Source organism: Ischnura elegans, chromosome X (genome assembly GCF_921293095.1).
Source record: "Ischnura elegans chromosome X, ioIscEleg1.1, whole genome shotgun sequence".
NCBI lineage: Eukaryota > Metazoa > Arthropoda > Insecta > Odonata > Coenagrionidae > Ischnura > Ischnura elegans.
Window position 1 is genome coordinate 2,602,635 of NC_060259.1, and position 26,466 is coordinate 2,629,100.

Here is a 26,466-nt window from a genome sequence, read left to right on the forward strand (position 1 = left end):
CAATCGATGAATTACAGGATATTTTCGATTAAATTTTTTAGAACATTTCGAGTTCATAAGCCTTAAATAATTAAAATTTTACTGACTAGAATTCACCATCCGCCTTCTCCCAACTAGCCTTAAAATCACTACAATGTGCTCCTAGTATAAGGAGCCATATCCCAGCTCATAGGCCAGGTAAACACAAATACAGCTATGAATCATTGTCCATTGTATTAGCTTTCACAAAAAAGGGTATACATTATACCTTAATCTAACTTAACAGACCTCATTTCTACCCTTACTGAATATTATCATGAATTTATGGGAGCCCTGTGGTCCTTCACGTACCGACAGTTACTTCTTATTTGAAAAAAATGTACAGACAGCTGATACAAAAAATGTTGACACTAACGCGTAGCAATTATAATGAAACGGCTTCTCGATTTTTCTCATGTCAATTGTCCCCTAAAATGCCTGCAATAAGGCTCCAGTGCACACAATCACATCGCTGCACGTTGCTCTCGCGAGAACGTGGCTAGATGCCTCAGCCCGAGTTTGGAATGGAAAAGTCTCAAGAGCAGCCGGAGACCCACTGAGACAGTGCAGGGAGGGGGGCATAAGACATGTGGGGCGCGTGTGATGTGGGGCTTGTGAGATGTGGGGCCTGTGTGATGTGGGGGGGGGGGGGTAGAATGCATCCTTACGGGAATCGATATGCGCGCATGAAAGGGAGAATGGCAGCGACGGCGGTGGGGCGTGGGGCGTAGGGGGGCGGGGGGGGGGGGGGTAAGGAGGCGGAGGGAGCGCCCCATCTGCCCCCGCGTCGTCCCCATTGAAACGCTCTGATTGACCCCTTTGGGGGGGGGAGGGGGATAGAGGCGGAGCACAAACACGCCGCAGACGTCTGCGATGCTCAAGTCTGTGATTGTGTTCGAGTCCACGACGGAAGGCTCTCGATGTGGCCACAAATCGTCAAACTGTCGACTGGTCACGTATTCCGCGGGTGCGGCCGTTGAAGAGGCAAATGCGGAATGGGTCGCCGCATCCGTGGAGGCGGCGGGCTGGCGACAATGCCCGTGTATCGGATCGCCGAGACGGGAGAATGCGAAGCGTGAGCGGCAGACGCCAGCTAAATGCAGGGAAGGACGGCAAGAGGCGATCGAAGAGCATGGAATGGAATGAACGGAACAACATGCAGCCTCTCAATGCTCAGCCTAGGAGCTCAAACAAGTTGAGGGACCACTCTCCAGAAACCATGCTCAGGAATTTACATTCTAACATTTCAATGTCTGCTCTTCATGCTCTGCATAATCATGCATCACGATTTCTCGGTACTCAAATTTCAGTTTGAGTACCATTTCAAGTTTCACTTAAATTTAGTTGAAACTTACTTGATGAGCTGAGATTCATCAGTATAATCTTAAAATTATATAAAAAAGTGACTCTTATTAATGTTTTCAAACGTAAAATTTGAACTCTATACAATTTTTAAATTTATTCAAAATAAAAACATTGTTTTCTGCTTAATCTTATAATAATTATTAACATACAGATCATAGATTTATAGTTGAATATAATGATACTATTGATCCGCATTTTTATTGAAAAATAAAACGCAGGAGTAATTTTATATTATAATTCCATTCCAAATGGATATGAAAATTAGGTGTTACGACATAGAATCAGACTTTATAAGGTAAAAGTGATTAATGAGCAATTTTACACGAGGAACTTGCTCTAACGGACCTTTTCACTACCAAAGGTAGTGGGAGAGTTTAAAAAGTTAAGGATTAAGGTAGGAAAATACGTGATAATACAAAGAAAGTAGCCACGAATGGCAAACACGGAGTGAGGGCTTTTTGCAGGAGATGGGCGTCCAAAGGATTTGGGGGTGAAACATAGCGGTGAGGAGAAGCGCGCCTGCATGTGGACCATTTCCATTGCGAGACATTAGTTCGGACGCGGCTTTTTGGTACGCAGGATTACTTCAATGTTCCATTGAAGAAATAGTGTTTTTCTTCGTAGATAATTAAAAACTCATTTACAACGCAAGGAGGCTAGAACATTTTGGGAAATAGATATTGCTTTCCAATGAAAATAGCACCAAAATTCTTAATCCACCAAGGGAATGAAATTAATTTTCACACATGGAAGATAAAAGGGAGTACCATTGATATAGCTTGTAAAGGACGCCCCATGCAGGGATAATGCGATTACAGGAATAAAGACATACATAAAGAAAGTAATCAAAGGGAGTTTTACTTTTTTGTCGTTCTTGAGCAGCATTGTGATGAAGCATGCGAGTAAGTATTACCAATAACTTCGATGAACTCCGAACGAGCTGGAAAGGAAATCCAATGGGATTCTTTCATGCTTTTCAAAAATAGGAAACAATATCTTCCGATTACCAACTATGGTTAAATTTAGAGGAGAAAAAATATGCACTTCTCCAAATTTACCCCTGGCTAGAAGAAAAGAAACATCTAATACATTGAATGTATGAGGTCAAGGTATAATAGGGACCTGGTAGAGCATCAGAGTAGCCCTTAGCACTACCAGTTAACGCCACGAAAGCAATAACCTTGGTGCGTAGATTTGAGCTTTGCTTATTTCGTTCGGCGATTCCCTTATTCAAGATACACGTATTACGTATTTGTATTCACTGCCGGATTTTCCATTGCACAATAGAGAAAATCAATACTGACGTTCCTTAGCAAAATATATAGTAATAAAAACGTATCTATTTGGAGTGACTTAAACACCAAGTACTTCGAGAAGATGCTTAACCGTTATCGCTCCAAAAGAACTACGTACCAAATTGCTGACATTTCTAAGTATGGCCCCGAATAAAATTACCCGCTGGGTCATGTTACATTTTTACTATAAACATATCTATTTAACTACAGAATAACGTCCCTAAAATAATTGTAATATTTTAATTTATAACCCTTTGCTCGGTAAGATTTTGTTTAATTCTAAGGACAGATATGATGATATGGACAAAAGCGGAGTGTATAAAGTGTGAGGACCGTGTTATTTGTTATGAAGTCCTTCGGTCTCATAAACTACCTACCGTTCAGGAATTTACTAAGAAATTACTGGCCAGTACGGAAGACAGACTACAATTACCCCAGAATCCACTTTTCAGCAATAACTGGACACCCACTGCATAAACTCACCACTCATCAATGAGTTTCCTAGATCCAGTCTTAATCTTCTTTTTGATAAGAGAAAGATGGCAAAGCATTAAAAAGAAATTCAAAAGATTTCCAATAATAAATACATAAAAAATACACAAAATCCCGCGAAAAAATGGGAAGGAAAAGAAAAAAGCATTCCTAAAAATACAAAAGGCTGAAATGACAGAAAATATAATGAAAAAATGTTACTGATCTGTTGAATGGTTCTTTATGTTTTTAGGCTTAGCTTATTTAGAGTTTAAACTTCCTGTTATCTAATTGCTAAGTTTCTCTCTCCCACAATCTGCACAAGTCTCTTTCAACAACAGTTATTTTGTTGAGTACGGAGTTGATAAAAAATACGCAAAACATAGACTGGTTTTGGTGACCTAATAGCAGCCGGAACAGGTCATACTCGCGCCTTGGACGCTTCAAAAAGACTGCTTGCACGCTCCAAAACCATTTGACTATCATGTCAAATGATTTGTCTGTAGTTCTTTTCATTCTCCATTCATCGTCCCAACAATGCGACTGCTGATAAATACGATGGTGTAATATAATCGGAGTTGAGGCAAAACGCTAAAGAGTCCAAGTGGATCACTTGGCCGGAGACACCTCCCGCCGTACCGTGCGGGGGGAGACCGTCCACCTTGAAAATGTGGTGCAGTTGTCGCGAATCGATATGGAGGGGCGGGGCCGACACTGCACCACCACCCGTGGCCACAAGTACCTACTACATGATACAATGGGCGCGCGGCAGGCGGTGCTCAGTCAACCAGACGTCATCGCATATTACAGCATTACGATTCAATTGAGCGGCGGTGTAAGCCATCAATGTAAGTTAGCGAAGCACTCGGTGCTTTCCCGTTTTTTTTATACAACACCACCGGTTCTCACAATTACCCTGTCATTATGAGGATCTACCGATTCGATCGATAGATTTTTCTTCCTCATAGGAAAATCTACCAGAATTGGTAGAATATTAATTGCGTATGATTGGTTTCGCTAATAGTAGGGCCCGCCCGCCTTTGTGACGGTGCGGGACTCCTCGTCCCCTCTCTTCCTCCCCCGTCCTTTCCCTGGAGGTGTCGTCGGGCTCTCATCGCGGCGATGCCTCCCTTCCTTTTTCCTTCCTCTGTCCTCCCCCTCTCGAGAGGCACGGGCGTATAAGTTACTGACTTGGTTCCCGGTCCTCGAGAGTGTAACCTTTGCGGGGCCCGCCCTCGGACCCCCGAATCCATTGTCATTATGAGGCCTAATCTACCGATTCGATCGATAGATTTTTCTTCCTCATAGGAAAATCTACCAGAATTGGTAGGATATTAATTGCGTATGCTTGGTTTCGCTGTTAGTAGGGCCCGCCCGCCTTTGTGACAGTGCGGGACTCCTCGTCCCTTCCCTTCCTTTCCTATCCTTCCCCTGGATGTATCGTCGGGCTCTCATCGCGGGATTCCTCCATTCCTTTCTCCTTCCTCTGTCCTCCCCCTCTCGAGAGGCACGGGCGTATAAGTCTCAGCCTTGGTTCCTGGTCCTCGAGAGGTATCCCGGCGGGGCCCGCCCAGGGACCCTCGTATCCACTGTCATTATGAGGCCAAAAAGAACTCAGTTGGGTATTTTCTCGTTGTTTCTGAAGATGATAATATAACGTTGAAATTCCAGTCGAAGTAATTACATGGATGTACATAAACGTAACTCTCCACGTAAAATTATCTTGGAAATAAAATAGACTTCCATTACATTACCAAAAGCTATTAGATGGTGCACGCTGAGAACAGGGGGTATAAAATAAGGTTCGTGGAGAAGGGCAGAAGAAGGGAGGGGGGAGAAGGAGACTAACGGAGGAGATGGCACGCTGGTGAGCAAATGCTTCAAGCACGCATCTACGCATTGCATCGTCAACAATCAAACCCTTCCAGTCAATCACGCGGTCGCAATCACTCGAGCAATCTCATCTCGCCCCACCCCACCTCCACTGATATAGACACTGCCACTGTTACTCGCCTCTCTCTCTTCTATTTCTAGTTTTGCCCTCCCCGCCATTCCCTTTCATGGAAACGGTGTATGCTTCTTTTTTTACTTGGAAACTGATTTTTTTTTCGGAAATAATAATTTGCTCCAGCGTACATATTCATTAGGGACCCGCGGCATTAATTCATAGTATCACCTTCGGGTGCATTACCATAGTATAACCATAGTAGTGATATGCCGTGTCGCGATTCAACCTCATAGTGACCATCAATAAGGTGAAGTATAAGGAAGAATCGCATCAGCACATAAGTATCCAAAAATAAAATTTTTCCAAAATGCTTAGCATAGATGTAAAAATAAAAATGATTATCAATTTCACTAGGTTTTACATGCATAAAAATTAACAATGTGATAGTGAATTGACCCATAGCTCTTTAGCACATACAACATTTCGCACAATTGTGTGAAAAATGCAATAATAACACATATGATTACAATGCAATTTCACAGAATGTGGACGCAATAGGGTGGTTTCCAATTATTTTTTTATTGCCTTAATCGAAAGATGTATGGACTCCTGGAGTATGTATTTCACGGTTTTAGATTTTTTAATGACGATATATATTTTTCGCGATTAAATGAAAAGTGAAAAATTTCAAGCGTGCAAAAACGCGACGGGAAAGTATGAATGATGGGTAATCGCCGTGTGACGTCAGCGGTAGGTGACCTTGGTACAAGAGCGCCGCGCCGCTTCGATGCAGGCTGCTTGGTGTGCATGCAGACGACGCACCATCTGAGAGGATACCTTCAACGCTTCGAGCAAAAACTATATTTCTCAAAGAAAAACTAAGTTTTATCTGCACTCCAAATGCACAGTATCTTAGATAACCGCTTTTTAATGGATCTTCCAAGATTTTTAAATGCATTGACATAAGTGGTGCACGTCTACTTCAATATAAAAAATGTAATAGCATTGTTAACGATTGGTTATCGCACATACAGAAGTGAATATGATATAGAACTATTAATTAGAGGAAATTCATTATATTTTAATCATAGCAAAATATTACGCTGGATGGATATCAGGTCGAAATGTATTAAATTCATTAAAAATACTTAACAGTATTCTGACGAGATTTGGCGGTAGGGCTAGAAGCATATTCCTTTCTTTCAAAGGAAAAACACAAATATCGACTTGTATTACTACACAAGTGTTGAGTTACAATAATGTAAATATTAACTGTTGGGTCATAATACCTTCACGATGTGACTCCAAATAGTTTTCATACAATAATTAGCAGTTTATTACGACTGGCAAAAGAAATTCACATGGCTCTAGCCGCCTCGGATCCGCGTCGTAATTAATAACGATTGAATACGAAGGCTTATATCATGATTGAAACAATAATGCAATGCCTTACGTAGGGCACTCATCTACACTGAACACCCTCCTCCCCAAAGTCCTTAAATCCAGGGAATCACAGCGTCTGCTGAATGACTTGATGTCCGTGGTAGCATGGATGCCAGCAAAAAATCTACATATAGAGTGTGTTTTGTGCCAAAATGTCGTTCTACAACGCTTAAAGCTAGCGGAAAATCGTTCGTCACGGTTCCACTGAGCGAGAAGAAGAGACTTTTGTGGTTTGAAGCGGTCAGAAGGGATTGTATACAATCCGTAATAAAAGCACTCGCTTTCATTGCTGTATAGACTATTTTAAGGTTAGTGCTTACTTATCGGCGAAGTAGAAGTAAAACGAATATTCATACACGGAGAGGAGGTTGGTTTACATTGAAAAATCCATTGCATTGAAATTGAGAGAATCTGTAACGGTATATGTATTATAATATAACCAAATATAACGGTACCACCGGCACACAAATTTCGTTACTCATTTTTATGCGCAGTGCTTGCATGCGCCACGAAATTCCGAAGTCGAAGAAAAGAAGAGTATGGCGGTAGCGTAGAGCAACTTGCTGGGAGGTAGCGCTTGGCTTAAATAAGGATTATTAATCCCTTGTCAAGCGAAGAAAACTTTCCGACCATAGGTAATTTTAATAGGTTATTAATGACAAATGTTTCCCTGAGCTCTGTGCCTCGTCCATGCATTGGTAATCTCAGACGACGTGAAACTCCTATCCTCTCGTGTAGAGACCAGGTCCCTGTGACGTCACGTGGAGTGGCCTCGCATGGCCGCCATTCTGACCTTTTTCAAATGAGGTTAAAATTGACCACTGACATTCGTCTAAACTGGGTTATCTAAAACCAAATAATTTGTATATTATGAACACACTAATGATGGGTAACGAATCTCAATCAGTGCCTTTCGTTTTCTTTGATGAAGGAAACTACCCTATTCTCCGATGCATTCCCGTCACCACGCTCGTCTCAAGTTCACCTCTTTGCCGCATGCTTTCCAGAAGAGAATCTTGTCATTTACGTCCAACCCGCTTCCCAAAATATAGCAGAGATGTAAATAGCAACCCTTTTTCTCAATCAGGATACGATAATGAATAATTGAATTTATGAGATACTTAAATGATCATTGAATAAAGTTATTAGCACTTTAGAATAAAAAACTGCAGTAACAGTAAATGTTTTGAAATAGTATACTTTAACGGTGGTATAAGTAGCTCACATCAAATAAACTTACTATGTCTTACGTTTTCCCATTATCCAGTTATAATTACGAATACATATAGAAATTTCTATCTTTCCCCATAGCTTAAGTGAAATATTGCCATTTGATTAAAATTACCAAAATAGACTATGTTCTTAAGGCTGTGCATCGCTCGAATGAAACAGACAGGTAGATGAGTAAAACAACCAGAGAAAAAGTAATCATTTCGTAAGCGTGATGATCACTTTCAAAATCATTGCTCAATTAATGCTGAGTTGAACACAAAATTTCATCCATTTTAAATGGGGTGTATAATCCTTCCAAATTAAGGCCAAACCTTACTGTTCCTATATTTTTCCTTCAAATCTCCACCTGATCATCAGTTTTCCTCATGAGAGCAACCTGCAATGGTTCATGCTTCCAGCGATTCATCAACTCCACCGTCACCATTAGGCTCTAGCCTCTCACATGACCCAATCCAATGATCATCTAAACACATAAAGTGCGCTTCGACCGCATTCTACCCAAGGGGCCCACAGTTCGATCCCCGCAGTATGGTAGCGGGCAGTGCAGCCACTATTCCAACCGATCACCGATGCGTATAGTCTGGGGTCGTACATTGACGCAGCCTTTCCAAGCAGAGAGCTACTCACTCATGCACTAGCCGGCATGCATTCATGCGCTGTTGTCCAACGAGACCAAGCTACTGGGTCGAGACACAGATCCAATGATCACTTGCTTTAGGGAAACCACAAGCTTATCCTCCACAAGGGTCATTGACAATAGATGGAGCCAGCTGAGGAAAATTGTACGTACAATATTTCCTTTGGAGCATCACATTGGTAAATAAGGAGTGACGGTTTCTTCCAAAATCTTAAGTGTCGACCAACCTTGTTTTAAGAATAGCTCCCCATACAGACGCTACAATAGCATTACATGCTGGCAAAGTCTCATCATTATTAAATTTTTTATGCTTGAAATAAAACTAGTGTTAGTGAGTTCGCTTGGCTCTGGGAGTGGGATCAGATTGAAACTTAAATGGAACAACACAATCGTCGTGAATTTTTCACATTTCTATTGTAAATGTGAAACATAAAAGTTGCCAAATGAATAAAAATAAAGCAAACTGATAATAGCAGTTGTGGTATAAATGTGGTGATTAACCACATTTGTTCAACGAGGACACAATTCTTCTCTACATCACTTCATAGCAGAACCCAGAGGCAGGTGAAGCATATGTATTGAAGGCCCAAAGTCAAGTTATCTCATCGCCAATAGCCGTAGAGTAAAACTGCACCTGGCTCCTTAGTCTTACCCCAGTAGCAGCATTCAAAGGCCATGTGAGTTCCTGAATTTGAATTAGACTTTTGGAGCATATAAAATCAATAAAATTCATTTATTCGCTCCCGTGACGCTTTCTCGCTACTCCAAAAAAGAGGAATATATCAATTAATCCGGTCGCAATGACGGGAGATGCATCTTGCAACATGCAGTTCAATTACATTCAAAATTAAATGGTGGATAAAGTATCCTTGATTTTTATATGGTGGGCAGTAAATTCTAATGCAGCATCCCCAAATGGTTACAGGATAGACCCTCGATCAATAAACTAATTTAGTCCAAAAATCAATACCAATTACGAGAAAAATACGGCAATGTCGTTTTTATAGAGGTAAAAAATAAACAGCATTACAATTAACTGAAGAAAAAAACAATGTAAAGCCCTCAAACCTAAAATTCTCATCTTATACACTGCTAAAAACAGAGGGCTCTATTTCCTATACGTCCAAAAGTATTCAAAATGTGTCATTTTGCGAGTTAGGAAATTCTTTTCTGAGTAATAGGGAGGCAAAGGAGTAGTCTTTACTGACCTAACTTAGAAGTTAAGCTCTCTATAAACATACTACCTAGATTCTCTAACCAATCCATTTCAAAAGGGCCAAATCAAAATATACATCCCTAGTACAAATGGGACTTCAGAATGAAATAGAAATAGAATTATGCCAATGATGGTGAGTAAGGAGAACGCCCAAGGCCGGATTCCAATCCAAGAATATTACCTTCGTGTAAACCATGCAGTGACACAAGTACAACTAAGAGGTGTACTAGCAAACCAAATCGTACGACCGAAGCGCTCGCACAGCGATGCGGCCGGCTTAGAACTATAAATCAAAACAAATTACTTCGCCCTGCGAAGGATAGGCAAAACAAATACTGGATAAATTAGTGATTTGTACATAATTGACGTCTTAGTATATTTTCACGTCGCTTAGACAACCACTGTGTCGATAACATTACATTAAAACAACAATCCCCTGAAACACTCATACAAACTTTTAAATAAGCCTGTCCCTCTTGCAACCTCCAAATGCGACCTAGGTGTGATCTTTGATAATAAATTAAAATTTCGGGGTCATATTTCGATGATCGTGAAGAGAGCAAAGGCCATTGGCATGCTATATCGACTAACTGACCTTCACGACCCTACCGCTTTAAGAACAGTATTTTTCGGATTTTTCATTCGACTCTCCCCATACTGGAGTACTGCTTACCAGTTTGGTCTACCGCTTGCCCCACTACTCTAAACTTGCTCAACCGTCCTGTAAACTTCTTTCTTACTGTTGCCCGCCATCGAATCCCCACACTCAGGTATTACGCCCGTGACGCTATCCTTTCCTCCCTCAGGATATCTAACATAACAAGCCGCCGTGTCTTATCTGACTTCATGTTTCTGCATAGCGGTTCAGCGGTTCTGCAAAGCATCTTTAGCGGTTCTCTACGGACAAACGAAATTCTCCCTCTTTTCCGTTTTCATATTCCTCCTCGCCCCTTACGAAACAACTCTCTGCTTCACATTCCGCGATTCCGTCTCTCCATCTCTCAACGCTCTCTGTTCTACCGAATCCCCTCCTTGTTTAACTCCATAGCTTCAAAAATTCGTTCCCTGGACCTATTTCCCTCTGTCCCTAGTTACAAAGCCATCTTAAAACGCCATCTGAATAATTCATCATTGCCTAATCAATAGTGCCACTTCTTATGTTTATTAATTTTGTTTTCTGTTAGTTTTTATTTTTTTGTGCTATTGTTTGTTATCTTTTAGGTATTATTTATTAAAGGAACAGCCAATGTAAAAGCCTCTGTGCCGTTTTTGGTGGTGAAATAAATAAATAGCTTAGGCATTCATTCGGCAGCGGAATGGAGAGTGAAATGTGCCGACGAAGACTTTCCATGTTGGAGACATCATGAACGAATTAAAAGAAAAAAAAAGCAGAAATACTAAAAGAGGCTATCGCCACTTTAATTTCAAATCACTATTTTAAACTATCCACTAGGCATCAATATACACAAATGCAATAAATTCAACCAACACGTCGTATCTCTAATAGAAAGTACACACACACACCAGGTCAAAACTAAGGGGATAAGTTTTTCACCATAAATATTTTATGCTTGAAAACCATTCTCAACCAAAAAAGAGTACCTTCGGTTGATGCAATAACATTTAAAAAAACACATTTGGCCGGTGTCCGCCAAGCATATTTAGCAAATATTATCGGCTCATGTTCAGATTGCCAAGGTGACTAATGTCGGAGAACACCGCGCAATTAATCAGTGTCATAAATCAATTTTTGATCAATAAGAAAATAAAAACTAGATATTTTTCCTAGCTAAAACAATTACATCTTTCTTAATCTTAAAAGAAACGGAAGTACTGCAAAACCAAGTTAACTGCCATGACTATTATCACCTCAAAAATGATTAATTGGCCATTCTCTTCGTACGATGATCTGATGTTCATTACACAATCCCTCATTTGACATGATAATCATTCGATTCTCTTAAACCATTAATGCAATAAGATGGAATGAAAAATAAATACCTCTCCAAAGAACGAACGGGCCAACGCACAAGCCAACTCAAGGTTGATAAGTGAATATAGCCATAGGTCATCGCTTGGAGCGAATTTTAATGTGATGAATAAGATAAAAAGACAAATTACTTGATTAAACTGTAAAAGAATTGAACCTTTCCCCAGCCTCAACTTCAAGGATTTACAGGAGGGCGGTAGGAGGGGGCAGTAAGGACCTAAGGGGTTGGAAGGAGGGATTGGGTGGGCGGATAGGTAGACGCGGTCAATAGAGCCCTGTGGCTGTGAGGGAAGTTTTTAAGGGCCCGCGCGACAAGCGGTAGCATTTCAGGATCATGAAAAAAGACCTTTATCTCGCAGACGCAAAGCTTGTCCCGTAAGGGCTAGACGAGCCACCCAAAAAGAGTTCTCTTTTATCGCATCACCCATTAAAACCTCGAGCCCGGGTATAATCAAGCCATTCCCGGTGGAAGATTGTCGTTTGTATCTGGGAATCTAAGTTCTACGCCAACACCGACCTGTTTACCACCATTTCCTTTCTGCAAACTCAGTGTTATTTAAAGACACCAAGATCCCTTAATTTATGGGAAAATTTTATTACCAACTGTGACTAGGTTCAAACATAACAACCCAAATTAAAGGTGACACACTTATTTCAGGAAACGATTGCATCAAACAGTATCTTGAGCATTTCGTAAAAATGTATATTACAAAAATAAAAAATGAGCTAATAATTAAGATAAGGATGCAGAAGAATGTTAAAATTATATTTGCTATAATGATTAAAGACAAAACATAAGAAAACTGATGATAAATGATAAATCGCGGAGAAGAGTGAGTTCTCCAAATATTACTACGAGAAAAACACAGGAATCTGTAGCAGAAAGAAGAAGTGGATTTTATCTTAATTTCTTACCTTTTCATACTGAAATGGTAAGCGTAAAGCCCCCTTCTCCGCTATTGTTTTTGGAAAGCAATACCTAAAGCAAGCAAGGCTTAATTCAACAGTCTCCTTGCACTGAAATCCAATGACATAACTTTTTACTCCAGCTGAAAAATGCGAGGGTCACACTCAAATAGAACCAGGAGAGAATCACAAAGGTGTCGCATAATATGGATTTGGGGAAATCAAAGATCGTAGGATGGGAGAATAAGAGCCTTAAACGCCGAAACACTCAAGAGTTTTCTTGGATGCTAAGAATGAAGCTGCTGCTTCGAATGCCCCAATATAATTTTTTCCCGTGCTTTCTTCTTATTATTTGGTTGTGTCTCTGCTATTTGAAGAAAAATTCCTAAAATATTACCCAATATAACCTCTTCTTTGGCTTATATACGGAGACGACATTTTTCTTCTCTGGTCTCATGACATCAACTCTTTTAACACCTTTGTCTCTTTGCTCAACTCATATGCCTATATTTCTTTCACTTCTTCTATTTCCAATACTAACATCTCATTCTTGGACGTGGAAATACACTTTTCTAGCAATAATTAATTCAACATCTCGTTTCACATCACAACCACTAACAAGCAGCAATGCCTCCACTACAATAGCCGCCATCCACTACACACCAAACGTTCCATTTCTTTTTCTCCCTCGATCCTTGAACATAGGATTTGCATTAACCCTGACGATCTTCAGAAGTTTTCCCCTAAACTACACACCTTTCTTCTTCGCCGCTGGCATACCAAAAACATTTTAAACAAAAAAGAAAAAAACGTATATTGCGAATACACCCTACGCGGATAAAAACTGCTCCCCCTCTCTGCTCACCACCTACTTTCCTGGCAATCATGCTCGACATGGTATCCTGAAGGAATTGTACCCCATTCTTTCTAACCACAAATCCACCTCCCAGATTTTCCCGACTACTCCCGCGAATCGCTTATAAAAGACCACCAAATCTAAGCACCATTTTTGAACCCACTCGCCCACTTCAAAAATCCCAGCCAGTCACCACCAACCCACCCTCAACGGGCAATCGTCCCAGATGTAAAACCTGCAAGATATTTTCTCCACCCCCAGCCTCTTTCCTCCCCGAACTTAAATGCCTCCCGATATTTCCCTCCATCACCCGTAGTTCCACCGACACCATTTCACTTCTTCATTGTAACTTCTTCCCCGCTTTCTATGTCGGCCAATGCACCACCCCCTCAACCTCAGAATAAATTATCACCGCGCCTCCTGCCGTCCGCCATCCCCCACACATCACTCCCAGTACCCAAACATTCCTTGTCCCACCATTCGCTCTTCAATAGTTATTTCAAGGTTTCAGTTATTGCATTCCTACCCTCCACTGACTCCGCCCTCAACCCCCTCACCCTCTTATTAGCGTGCATTTGGCGCATGCAAGCTTGTAGCTTCCCTGGATTGAGAGCGCCCTGATAAACCTCTCCTTCATCACACCTTCCTCTCCCTTTCCTTCGGCTAACATATTCCTTGCTCCCGCCACCCGCATGCCCACCCAGTGTTTCCTAACGATGATGAGAATGAAGCTATTGGCTTCGAAAGATCCACAAAATTTTCTAAATGACGTAAATGGTATTCCAGTAGTTTTTCATGACAGACGGTAGGAGCAATGTTTCCCAGCCACTCAGCCAGAGGGGCTCTTTGAGAATGAAACACTCGTAAGTCCTCAGGCAAAAGGAAAACTCATACTTTGGTGTCAAATGAGGGCCTCGCAATGACAGACGTTACTGGTATTCCATTTTGCGTAGCACCCCATCGACGAAATTTGGTATTTGATCAATCCTCAAAAATGGCCAATGCCCAGCACCTTATCAGCCAAAAACTACTGTTTGTTAACATGAGTAAACGGCCGTTACCAAAAGATGTGCTAATGCGCAAATATTATCGACAGGAACGAAGTTTATTTAAAGGATTTTAGTTGAATAGAACTGCGATTTATCATTACTTCAAGCTTTCTGTGGAGTTTGCTCTCATCGCCTGTCCTCCATGTTACTTGTGGACTCTCATGCGCCCGTAAGCACAAAAAAATAATTCCTTTCAACCATCATTAAATGAAAGAAATCCCTCGACAACGTCCGTGAACTTTTAGAAAAGGCGTTATAACTACAGTTTTAATGCCAACCATTGGTTACATGGGTTTTTACACAAATAGGTTCCATATAAATGACAATAAACCAAGAAGAATGTGGAGATCATAAGATGTGGTCCTATCAAGCATGACCCATTGGTTATTGCGATACATTTGAAACAATGAGAAGAAAGACTAAAAACGAAAAATAGTGCTACATTATATGCATTGCACCGATACGTATTTTTGAAAACTCATGAAAACCTATCCGCGTCCATTCTTTGTTTTAGACTATGAATTGCAAACGTTATGAAGTTCTGCTATTAACGTCAAATGCAGAATTTTATACAATTTCAACACTGAAAAGGTTAAACACAAATTCTGCATTCCAATATGGTTATATAAGCTAGACCTTCAAAGGCAAAAGTCTTATTGCCAACAAGTATTTTGGGAAACGATGTCTTAGATGCCGATAATAGGACCTTTTAGGCATCATAGCATTTATGAATAAATTTGAAATAGCTTTGAGAAGCGGGGTATTGCACAGTGGATCTGGCTTCAAATCCTGGAGATGCATCTCAATGGTCTGACTTGAAGCATTCCTCGTGATGCTCTTTTTGGACAACGTTCGTCGCACGTGGCCCAAGGAAATAAATGAGCCTACAATGAAAGTATGACTATCTCAAGGTAAACGCCTGATTCGGAGTTGGTCTCATTGTATGAAATAACTCTGGGGTTGGCACAACAAGAGGAGTACACTCAACTTTTTCCCTTAGGCATAATTAATAACCAGGTAATTTTTATTAATTTAAGTATTGATGTTCAGAATGTCAATAATTCTTCAAAGGTTACAATTTTTTGGATTTTTACCGACACCTTGCCATTTTACGATCAAGACTTAAAAGAGGTATCAATGCATATTAGCAATTGGTTCGAAATAGTTTTGAATATTTAGGCCATTAGAAAACCTAAAATATATCTGCGAAAAAATGTTCTAAAATTCCGCGATGTATTATTCAAACCCTTGAGATGCTGTGCGAATGAGTTTAGCCAAGTATTTCATTAAACTGAACCAGTACATTGAGCAGCGCACTCTCAGCGTGTCTTGGACAGCCCAGGTCCCTCTCTTTAACTCCCGAGCTTCCCAAGGCCACGGAGAGGAAGCGAAAATGAGGGGGATGGCAGATGGAGGGGGTGAGAAGAGCCTCGGTGGGCAACACGTATTGAGGTTGGAATGGCGAGCAAGGGCGGTCGCAATTGGTCACAGTGATGCCGGGGAAGGGGGCACAAATGAGATGATTTTCGCTCGGGCTCGTCCGTTCGAAACAAAAGCGACGCGTGTGGCGTTCGAAACAAAAGCGACGCGTGTGGCGCTCATGAGCGCGGAACGGGTAACACGGTTCGGAAATTCGCCGCACGGCGCCGCAATTACGTGCGACGTGACGGCGCCGTTGACGTGCACAGGCAATGGCGCGTGCACTCAGACCACGGAATGCGTTTCGACAATAACGACCCCTCCATGATTTCTAATGGATTCAGAGGTTTAGGGTGCCGGCAATTGGATAATCAATCCACTTTCAGATATTTTCGCACTTATAAATGCTGCTAACGGCTAATTGGAGCCATGAGTGAAATCATCTTTCAGGTCATCTCTGAGGTTTAAATTTTCAGGCCATGCACTCACTGTGAAAAATCGACGCTGAGCTCACTAAATAAATAAACAATTACTTGGAAAAAGATCTTCACTTCCTCCTCTTGGCTAACAGTAAATTGCTTGAGCACAAAATGGTCCTGTGGACACTGAAATCCTTACCATCATTGCAGTGAATATTACCGATGGCAAAAGTATGCCAAGGATCTATGAGGCGCAAAAAGTACTTCAAAGCAACTCATCACAATTCCGTAATAAAGATGAGGTCGTTTTCATGAAGACGTACAATTATAAAAGTCATTTAAAAAATTATTACCACCTTAATATTGCATTTCCGAGCAGCGCATAACAAATGCAATAACGAATAATGAAATTGGGAAAGCTTTACCAGTAAAAGAGGACCAAAACTTACATGAATAGCCATGCAGAAAAGAAAAAAGAATTCCACGCAGGACAGCCGGGTTACCCACAAAAATGGAAAATTACAACATTTGCTGGGGAAATTGGATGAAAAGCTAACTGGGGAAGTGGAGCGAGCGAGTCTCGGACGAGAAACGTTGAGAGTGGCACTGGAATGAATGACAAGGAAAGCACCGAACAAGGGATGCATGCTTAATGTGATTAACGGAAAATAGTTTTCCCTGCAGTGATAGTGTGTACACCGGAAAGGGGAACCTATGGAAGAGAATTGGCGCCCTTACGGAGTGGTGTGCAGCGGACATGGTTAGAGCTCCAGACGATAATAGCCATTCAATGCTCCGACTCCACGAGTAGCAGCGGAAGGAGAGGTGATCAATTGAGACAAGTGTCTGTCACAGCGTGGAAGGGACGAGCTGCCCTGATGTGGATTGCAAAAATCAGTGGGGACACAGGCAGAGAACTAGGGAGCGCTCGTGAAACGTCCTTGGATGCTTCATGCTACACGATTCCCTGTGATCGCCGAGTGGATACTTTTTATTTTTTTAGCTCACTTTGTCATTATTCGAGCGGCGATTTATCTCGTCAAATCATTCTATAACACCTCGTTTCAATCTCCCTCGAAAAATGTATACTGAGTGGTCAAGCTAAGATCCGATTTTGCACAACAAGCAACCTGTGGATCCTGTACAATTTAACAAACGAATTTCAGTAGGTATAAGAAACCAAACACATTAATCCAACTAAATACCATTGGATTTCGGTATGCAATTTGCATAAAGTTCATATTTTGTAATACGATTCTCAAAATGGGGCCTCAAAGACCCCATTGAATGAAATTCCAAACATGGACCGAGTTTATTGCAACAGTTCAAAGAAAAATCTTGATTGCAACTTTCATCATTTACGACATTTATTACAGCCTTAACATAAAAATTTTTTTATCTTATAGCCATCACCTAATGTACCCCAATATCATTATTCAATCAGCAACATTTTTTTAAATTCTGGAATGATAGATTCAAGCTCTTTCATTCAGATTATATCCACAACCCACACATAAAGCTCTTATCTTTGGACTTCATTTGAAACCTTCAATTACAGAATCCTTGATAAATACTCCTCTCAGAATAGCGCAAAAAAATAAGCTTTGGGAACTTCTGCACGTAGCTACAGGTTTTAAAAGTACCACTGTTGATGAAATGGATACGTTGATTTTTTTATTTAAAAAGTAGCAGTGGATTATATTCCTTCAGCGGACACTCTTCCGACAACTGCAATTGAAAGCAGAGTGAGGTGCTCAAATGGCGCAAGCAATAGCCCGCCCCCTTCCATTTCGTCATCCTCCTCACCCCCCTTCGCCCGGCGTGTTCCAAAAAGAAAAGCTGCACGCCAGGCGAATGACAGGAATGGATTTGAATAGGCTGCGAGCGCTACCTGAGGCAATCCGAGTGAATATCGGCAGAGGACTGAAAAGTTGGTTAACATGAATAATTTTCTTTCCCAGCGTACGACGTCAACGATTGTGGAAATTGCAATCATCACGCTGGCTATCTTTGCATTTGAGAGTTTATGAAAGGAAGCTGATTTTGAAGATGCGACTCCCAAACACATTTTTTGAAGTCGAAAAATACAGCCTTTGAATGGATCTTCAGGACCACAAGCAAATTAGGCCACCCGCAGCGGTTAAAATTTAATTATTTTTTGATGCAATTAAATCTCAAATTAGGCACTTCCAAAATTAGAGAAATGGGGTTATTGATAAATTTATATGGATTTAATGAGAATCCCACAGCCGTCTCCAACGCCATTATTTATTCATAAGGATCGCACAAATTTTTAATTTCTCACACGCTTACTTTTCTCCATAATTAATCCTGTTACACGAATACGAGCGTTAGCAACCTCTTCATATTTTCAAATGCATTCACTGTAGAATTCATAGATGCGAAGTGCAATTCTGATCAGTTAAATAGCGTTCATGTTTAGCTGCGCCTTCCAAGTTGCAAATTTCCTCACGACAACCATTAAGCCTCAATTTGGTCCCCGAATGAGCACCTCTCAGGAAATGCCATCACGCCATCTCTCGTGAGATAGTTTAAAATGCATATTTTTTAGTTTAAATACGTTAATCTATGCTTCATCGCGTTGGATTCATTAAAAACTTATTTATTTAAAAGATATATTGTTTGTTTATCAATTTTATTTCAGATTAGTTGGGACTAATATTTAAGATTGCCAAGATCATAAATCTACATTGTTTCTTTCAGAAAAAAATTACACCAGACTTGCCAGGACCTCTCCCCCGCGTCAGATTGGGCGAGGGGTGAGATTCGGTTTGAGCCCCTCCCCCTACACGCCTCACGTAATTCACCCCCCTACTGGAATTTTTCTTTGTGCGAGCTGTTTAGCAAGGACCCAACACAGTGCACAAGCGGCATGCTTTCCTCGCTGAAGGAGACTCCGTCAAACGGTGTAAAGCTCACGCCCACCGCAAGCATGTGGTCATTTCGTTTGCTTAGCAACAACGCGAGTCTGAATTGGAATAGAACTAAATAGCCATTGTGGGCTTTCACTCACACCATTTAATATTTACGCAGGATGAATATGAGATGCAAAGAAGGCTTACAGTATGGTTATATGCCATCATCAAAACAGCAAATTTAAAATTATGGAATTATCTTGTCCTAAATGTTAAAAATAATGTCTAGGTAAAAACAGTTTTCTACCTCGAAACGGAATATTTTAAAAATAAAAAGGATCTTTACAACTTTTATACTTATGTATTTACGCCAGCTAAATCATTTTAACCTTGAATGCATAAAATCACCTTCCGTCGCGCATTAATATAGGCCATAGTAATGAAAGCTTATGCTTGTCATGTTTCCCACTGACATAAATTACAATTTATTCCGTTTTGCGCCCTCTTTTGCTAATGACCTTCAGAAAAAAGCAATGAAAATTACCTTCATTCTATCCGAAACCTACAAAAACCTTATCCCACGCTAGAAATGTTTGGTTTGGTCCAAAAATGAAAGAATCGATGGGAAATGCTCAATTCTGCTCGCGCAACACAGCAGGCCGAAATCGAAAAAGCTGGACGAAAGCTCAAAATTATTTTTTTAAACATTGAATTCGAAACTTAGCACAGTTTTTGTGAATAGATTAGTGCACATCTTGACGCAAACTGTTTTACATAGGTAAATTTTTTAAACAAATTACTTGGTCTCAAAGTTGAATACATTTCTCAAAAATATACCACACTGATTATTTTTCGAAATTCAGCATATTAAAATTAATGCCAAACCTTTATTAGAGATTCAATAGCAAACAAATTTTCAAACAAAAAAACAATACAAAACAAAAATTTACAAAAATGTTAAAGGGTTTCTAATTTTTCATTCTGATTAACTTCAAGGCTTATATGTAGCAGTCAGGGTCGATAATATACGACATGACGGACCTTGTTTTTCGTCGAAATTTGTATTTATGTAGAATTATAAAATAGATCACCGAGTTACCTCGAGATATTTACACCAAATGTACAGCAAAGCCTGTCGGGTGTAATTCGTAGAGATGATTGCGACCGCCGCGGCGGTCATGTGGTCCGAAATCGGAAAAAGCCGGACAAAATTCCAAAATAGCGTTTTTTGAGGTAGAGACTTGAAATTTTACGTATATGCTCACAAATGATTGGTGATCATGAAACAGTAAGTCGTTTTTCATAGATATCATCCGTTGCTAAGATACAGAGGACCAAACGCGACCAAATTTCCAAAAACACGCCCGATCTCATTTTTCTTCGAAAAACTTAGAAGTTAAGCTGCTCGTAGAGTTCTTGAAGGATTTTAATGCAGTAAAAAACATTATATTCCAGTAATATGATACATTATCTACATTTTACATTATTTTTAAATATTTTGGTTGATATCGAGGTGGTATAATGTCGCAAAATGGCGGCTCCGTTTTTATGGCAAAACCCGACATAAAGTAGACATTATCTTTAGTTTGAGAAATAATAGTTCTCCAATTTTTACTGAGAGTATTTAGTAGAGATAGCTTAAGAGTATAAAGCAAACATCTTGGAAAAAAGTTTGCAGCTGCGGAAATGAGCGCCACTTTTTTATCGCACTTCACGTCCCGGCTCCGCGACGCGGGGGCTTAGAGACTCCGAGACGCTGTTGGATATTTCACTTTCTCTGGAACTTAATTATTTAAAGTCGTCGTTTTATGCACAGTAAATAGTCTCTATTGGCCCTAAATACTTAATTGAAGATACTGCGAAGATATTTGATCGATATACTATGTTACTGAACGCGTAAATCTGGTAAACATGCTTTGTTTTTATGCCCAAATATAGTCTCCGCTACACAGGCCTTCCAGTTTTTCGTCATTCCATTGCCCCCACACTTTGAGCCATACTTTCTTTCAATTAACGCTAAATATCAATCGGAGCAACATTCTTCACATTATTGACCGACCAGACGCAAAACTTAACCCCTTAAGCGCGGCTGGCATTTAATTAAATCCCATCCCAACGGCCGGATGAGATTTAAATGACTTCACCTTTTTGGCATACTATTATTCAATAATTTATATCTTTCATAATATACTATCAGTATCATTGAAATTTTTTGTGAACTTGCGTAATATAATGCACTACTATATAATAATTTTTCGTTCGATTTGAATAAATTTTTATTGTTTATGTATCTCCTTCTATGAACTCATGAATAAATTTTCAGTTTTGAAAGATTTAAATTTGGATTCGAATAAGCTTTGAGATCTCTAACATTCCATGTATTTTTAAAATACAAAACATGATGTATTTTAGCTATTTGGGGTCGAAAATTTCATAACAGATTGGATACTTTCGATAGGATTACCCGTTACACCTACTTGAAAAGTTATCACTTCGCCCATTTCTCCGTATTTGTTCTGTAATTACCGTATCATTTCATATAGGTATTCACGTGGTAATGTTTCAAACGTCAATATGTTAATATTCAAATGATTTTACCTTAGAAAATCTGCGTTGTGTGACTTGATTTGAAGCAATCAAAACATAATCCCACTGCACATTTTTCACACCAGTACACGCAGTCTCTTCATTGCCCATGAACGACTCTAGTGGACTGAAGCGCGTGCGAAGCTCCATCAAGAGACGAGAAAACATTTCGAAGGGGTCCTGGTATACGCTGACTGTTTCGGAGGAATCTTATCTTCGTTGATTACTGTCCAGTAAAAAAATTTAAAAAAATAAATGCAGAGCGAGGCATATGGCCCCTTCGCTTAGGACGCTTAGGACTAACGAGGCGGACCAAACACACTTGGGGCTCGAGGTGACGACACACAAGAAAAAGGTGGAGAGAAGGCAGTGGGCTCAGATGGTACCGTATCTCAAGCTAAAGCAGCTGACCCTTATTGATGTCCCACAAGCAGAATAGGCGGCAGTTTTCATGATGGAACAGTTGAAGGAAGTCAAGTCTAAGGGCAATATCCTGTGAAGTAAGCCTAAAATATGCAGCATTCTCGCAATACTGCCAGAGAACGGCGGAACTGTACGTGGAGCTGTACCCGTGGTACTATATGCAAACCACAGTTCATAAAGTACTGATGCATGGAGGGGAAATTGCAAAGGAGGCAATTCTCTCACTGGGGCAACTTTCCGAAGAGGCATTAGAAGCAAGAAATAAGGACACCAGAAAATTTCGACAAAGATTCACCAGGAAGCACTCAAGAGTGGCCACAAATCACGACATCTTCCAAAGACTTTTGATTACGTCAGATCCGTATATTTCGTCTACCGTGAATTCAAAGCCAAAAATATCAAGGAAGATGCCTAAAGAATTGAGGGAAGTTTTGGTTTTAGAGGAAAGTGAAGGAGAAGAATCAGATTGTAGTAATGGCCAAGATTCTTCGGAGGACTGAATTCATGAATTTATAGAGTTTCAAACTATGACCATGATTACAAAAAACCAGCGCGGCGTTAGGTAAATTCATTTGTGTACACTTTCTTAGTTCTCTAACCTTCAAGTTCATTGTAAATCATACGTTGGAGTTATATTTAAGTTGTTTTGATTAATGTTTCATTAAATTAATGATTTCAAACTATTCTCTCGAGGAGTCTAAATTCAACATTTTATTCCTGTTGTTTTCACTATTTTTATTATTCTGTATTTTTTTAGCATTGAATAAGGCATATACTGTATATATTCTCTATTCTGACGGGATTTTAAAAAGGTAAAACTTTGAATTGTAAAATTATACTAACTGCATGAATTCGCATTTTATAATTATATAACAAAAAAATTTCTTTAAAAAAAGCAATTAATTCATGTTATTATCCCTTAATAACTATAATTTCCTCGTGGTAGGTTCTATGGCATGCTAAACAGGATAGGAAGCGGAAAAACCGTCTTCTTAAATATCCGTTGTATAACAACAAAGGCTGCGCGGCATGATAAAATGTCCCTTTTTGGCACGCACCTCCACGGCAAGGTTGAAAAGGAATTAATTAGTGATAGAATGCCATTTGTTGCCATTCCTGGTAATTGTACATATCAGTCGACGCGAGAAAACTTCAATCCTACTCAAAGGATGTTCGTAATATGCGACCTGATTCCGTTGAGTTTGGAAACTAAAGCATGTTTACCAGATTTACGCGTTCAGTAACATAGTATATCGATCAAATATCTTCGCAGTATCTTCAATTAAGTATTTAGGGCCAATAGAGACTATTTACTGTGCATAAAACGACGACTTTAAATAATTAAGTTCCAGAGAAAGTGAAATATCCAACAGCGTCTCGGAGTCTCTAAGCCCCCGCGTCGCGGAGCCGGGACGTGAAGTGCGATAAAAAAGTTGCGCTCATTTCCGCAGCTGCAAACTTTTTTCCAAGATGTTTGCTTTATACTCTTAAGCTATCTCTACTAAATACTCTCAGTAAAAATTGGAGAACTATTATTTCTCAAACTAAAGATAATGTCTACTTTATGTCGGGTTTTGCCATAAAAACGGAGCCGCCATTTTGCGACATTATACCACCTCGATATCAACCAAAATATTTAAAAATAATGTAAAATGTAGATAATGTATCATATTACTGGAATATAATGTTTTTTACTGCATTAAAATCCTTCAAGAACTCTACGAGCAGCTTAACTTCTAAGTTTTTCGAAGAAAAATGAGATCGGGCGTGTTTTTGGAAATTTGGTCGCGTTTGGTCCTCTGTATCTTAGCAACGGATGATATCTATGAAAAACGACTTACTGTTTCATGATCACCAATCATTTGTGAGCATATACGTAAAATTTCAAGTCTCTACCTCAAAAAACGCTATTTTGGAATTTTGTCCGGCTTTTTCCGATTTCGGACCACTGTGCGCCGGTGACCTATACATTAATATCGATTTTTTGAACGTTCGCCTTAGTCCGGAGCTTGATGATGGACACAGCGAATACCGTGCTCGACAGATAAAGCGACGACGGACCTCAGTGACATCCTCGAGCGATTTTTTTATTCACTTCCAAAAGAAATGGAAAGCTTCTTCAGAAAGCACTCGACAAAATCACCATTGAAGACTTATTTAGCCGCCTTGCCACTTCCTACCTCGCATCCATTATTACCAAACGCCGCACCGCTAAATACAAAAAAAAATCTCGACGCATGCCGGTTGAAGTGTTAAATTTACTCTTACTATTAAACGATTAGTATGGAATTCAGCAGAAAGGAAGTAAAACCGAAAGTACTTCTCCCGAATCGAAGCAAAGCAATTACGTCTGAGGCCTGTCCAACAGCTATTCAGTGTTACTTCTTAACGACATGGAGTGACTGCGAAAAAAGCCAAAATATGTCTATCCTATTATGTAAATAGTAAGAGTAAAGATATGCGTCACACTAACGATACGTTTACAGCGATTTGTGATGCATGCCACGTCACGGTATTCCATACTCCTAGGGAGCAGCCGCGGACTGCGACTTTATTTTGTTTGTTGCGAACGGTCGCAGATAATTTCTTTGGATGGGAACTATAAAAAGTTTTATGTAATTTTGATGTAAATATCTCAAGTTAACTCGTTGGTTCTTTTTAATAATCCTACATAAACACATAAATTCGTCGAATAAGAGGTTTCGCCATTTTGCAATGTATCGACGATCAATATCAGAAGTGAAGATATTAGGTTATAAGAAATAGGAAATAAATAAGACACTAATAAATAATAAATTTTAAGCAATTTACTCGCTTCAAAAGATTCCCTTCCCAGCAGCCGTCGAGCACGGTATGTCCAGCCGCAAGCTCCGTTCGAAAATCGACCTTAATTAATAATCGACCTTTAATCGATCGTCACAGGTGGTCGCAAACAACAACGGCGCTAAGTTTCGAATTCCATATTTTAAAAAAACAACCAATTTCTCCAGCTTTCTCCTATTTCAGCCCACTGTGCGTCGCCTCTCTCTTCAATGTGCGCGTCAACATTTCTGCGCAGCAACGGTGACGACGTGAGGCAGGATATCTCTCCATTTGTCACGTGTAAGGCATTGAATTGGCCCAAGCACACCTGCAAATGTGAAACGGTGGACGACCGAGCAAAATGCACGCCAAGCTCAACCCCATTGTATTCATTAGTCGAGCCGTTTCATGATGCACGGACTGTTTGTTAACAAGCGAAGCACAATCTAGATCACATCAAGTACAGCCATAGCTTTCACCGTAAACAGCGCACCGCGGACATGGCATAAATGGATAAAATCACCATTGCATCAAAACTAAGCCGATCATTTCATTTAAAATAAGGCCAAATTACGACCCATGCCTCATGAAAAGAATATAAAATATCAATACTCAATTTCATATGGTTTATAGGAATCAATTTCGTGTTCATCGACAACCTGAAAATGTAACTAATGGATATCTGCTATCTCCTTTTTCTAGTTGGAGCAACTTCAGCGTATTCCCTATGTTATAAAAAGCATTTACTTATAGGAGAGTTCCCATAGACCTGAACCCATTAATATTTTCCAATGCCCTCTCACGTTCACCAAATTATAGAGCGCGAATTTTCTCACTCGTACTTGAGCGTCTACAATGAAGGAGTTCGGATAGGTTACCATGCCATACGGTCATATCCGAATGTATAATAAGATTACACAAAGGAAATTAATAATATTGTTAACACTATACGGAGCATGCAAGGCTGTTTTGTTGAATAATTGTGCATAAAAGAGATCGTAGCGGCCTTTGCGAGGAAACAGGTTCAACAAATTTGTGATATTTGAACAAAACGAAACCATAAATTGTTTCTAATTGATTTCAAAAAATAAAAAGTAATAAAAAAGGCCTTCAAATAGAGACGGAGATGACTTTAAAAACTTATTTCTCAATAGGCACAGTTGAGGTAGAAACTGGCCAAAACAGCTTATCACAGTGGGACAAACCCATCTTAAAAATATTAGTCTGGACAGAGTAGTAAACTTGGTCGTTGTAATCAGTATTTAAGGCACGTTTTTTTTTAGACAAAATGTATATTTAGCCAACAGATATGTTATCTCAACTGGAGCTCTTACTAAGAGAAAAACCTTCACATAAAAAAATTTCCAGGAATATGAGTGATGCTGCCGACGGATTGAAGGCACTTACAAAGAGCAAAGAGGCTCACAAAAAGGGAGGTGTCAAGTAATTGATAAAAAGTAAAAAATCGCTATAGTATATTCACTCAATAGATAATACCGAAATAATCGCATGTG

At 39.9% G+C, this 26,466-nt stretch overlaps 1 protein-coding gene across 4 annotated transcripts in view; it reads right to left on the minus strand.

Annotated features, from left to right (window-relative positions):
* Positions 1–26,466, minus strand: part of LOC124170538 (follistatin-related protein 5-like) — a 521,097-nt gene that overhangs the window by 494,512 nt on the left and 119 nt on the right. The gene's annotated exons all lie outside the window — the stretch shown is intronic.